The following is a 2,332-nucleotide window of genomic DNA, read 5'->3' as shown; positions in this document are numbered from 1 at the left end:
ATTTTTGTAAATGACATGGGGTCAACCAGACTTTATAACTAGGTAGCATGCCTGGAAATTTGAACAGTGGTCCATTATGCATGAATCTGGCTGAAACCTGTGAAAGGCCCAAGTCAGGAGAGCAAAGACAGGATATGTACACAGGGATGGCTCTGTAGTCAATGCAGAAGACAATTATAAATAGATATAGTTTAGTAACGCACAGAGCAGATGAGGCCAAATTGCTATGACATGAACTCTCACAGGCTTACTGAACAGTGCTAACAAACTACAGTATCATATAAAGTAAAGTCTACATACTGTATAAATAAGTTTCCCAGGGAAGAGTGAAGTGGACATAGAAGCCGATTCACAGAAATTGCAGCCAAAGTGCATAGACTGATCTGTGTGGCCCCCCAAAACCAATCAGGTTGCATCATTCAAATGAAGCTGATGTGAGGTGGCCATGTACCTCTTATCCTGGGACTTATTGTGCTTTGCCCAAGACAGTAACAGTGGGGTTCTCTCTCCCATGTGAAAGGGGCCGTGGCACTCCCCTTGTTGCGCCCAAGGCATGTGCCATACATACCATATCCTAGAAATGCTACTGACTTGATACATGTATTCAAAACTAGCAAAAAAAAGTTTTGACTGAACATACACATTAAAACTTGTTTTGTGGGTGATCCAGAAACGCAAGAACCCAGATGGTGTCTGCATCCAGAGCACTAAATCCCTTTGAAGGTTCTAAGTTATAGTGACACTAAACTCAGAAGTTAAATCTTAAAAATTCATTCAAGTACCTGAACTATTAACTTAAATGTATCTTATTTGTGTATCACTCGGCTGTAGATCCTCAAATCATCTCCGAATTGGTGCTGACACTGTCCTTCCTTCTGGAGGGTGGCTACTTTTTTTCCCTATGTGTGTTTGTAAAGTAGTCACCGCTCCAAGCTCACTCCTATGATGGACTACAATCTCAGCACAAATTAGTAAACTAAACGTGAGATGGTAGTCCATCATGGGAGAGAGCTTGGAGAAGGACAGTGTCAACATAAATTTAGACATCTACAGATGAGTGATAAACAAATGAGATACATATTTGTTAATTGTTAAGGTGCTTGAATACATTTTTAAGATTTAACTCCTGAGCTTAGTGTCACTGTAACTGTGTAAAGATGCTAGAGTAACATATCTGTAAATAGCTGTCCAATATCTGGGTTGGAAGAAGACCTATATAAATATTTTATAGCTGTATTTCCTTAGCTTGTTGTAGCCAAATAAATTCTGAAATTGTGTGATAGAGCCACTAAAAATGACACTTGCACACTGGATATTTTACTGAACTCACACCATAAGACTTTCTTTATTAGATATTTCATTTCTATGCAAATTGAGGGGGACTCGCCTTACCAATTCTAAAATGCATATTCCGTTTTTTCATCTATCATCTAATTTATTGAAATACAATCTCTACTGAGAATTTTATGGCACAAACAAACTAAATATGTTGTAAAATAGCCCAGATTACTTACAGTTTATGAGCACCTGATCCCAAACAAGTGAATCATCATAAACAAATTTATCTCAGAACACTGATGTCAATGTATTTTGTTTCAGGTAAGTGAATTTATCTCTGTGTTTTTAATACAACTATAATTAATGCCTCAGCGCTTACCTAATGCAACTGACTTGACTTGTGTTACATTATGACTTGAAACATGATGTACCTTGAATAATTTCTCTTGACTTGATGTAAAAGCCACAGAATGCTTTGTCACCTCCCCCTTATTGAAACATGTTATTTTCCAAGAACCCATATATATGAGAGCTGTCTCAGAAGAACTATGCTAAGTACTATGAACATCTAAACTGAGCACAGAAGAAATATTTAAACTGGAACTCAAGCCAAAATTGTTTTTGGATCACATTCTTCATATATTAGAATTCTTTGAGGAGCCAGTGAGGTTAAACACAGTCTTTACTGGAAGCTACAAAAGAAATGTGACTTTAAAGTCCCCTTTAGTAATACCTTCATGCCACATGATGTCCTCAGTCTTCCGGGTCGAATTATGTCTACGGTCATTTAACCTAGGACATACTGTAAGTGTAGGAAGTCATGGACCTGCCTCCTTAGGGGTTTTACCACAGCGTCCTGCACTCACACTCTAATGATGCAAAGAAAGACACTATTGTCATAATGTCATCGCCAATCTCTTCATCACTGAGGACCTCCTACCACCTGGAGGAGATGCAAAGGTGAAGAAGACCTTGCATATCTTATTTTATTTTTTTTTATTCTTTATTTACATTTTTAAGAACATAAAATATAAACATACAGAAGAACTTTTAC

The sequence above is a fragment of the Nanorana parkeri genome, unplaced genomic scaffold, assembly GCF_000935625.1.
Source record: "Nanorana parkeri isolate BGI_ZX_2015 unplaced genomic scaffold, ASM93562v1 scaffold39, whole genome shotgun sequence".
In the NCBI taxonomy this organism is placed as follows: domain Eukaryota; kingdom Metazoa; phylum Chordata; class Amphibia; order Anura; family Dicroglossidae; genus Nanorana; species Nanorana parkeri.
Note: the sequence above shows the minus strand (reverse complement) of the source record.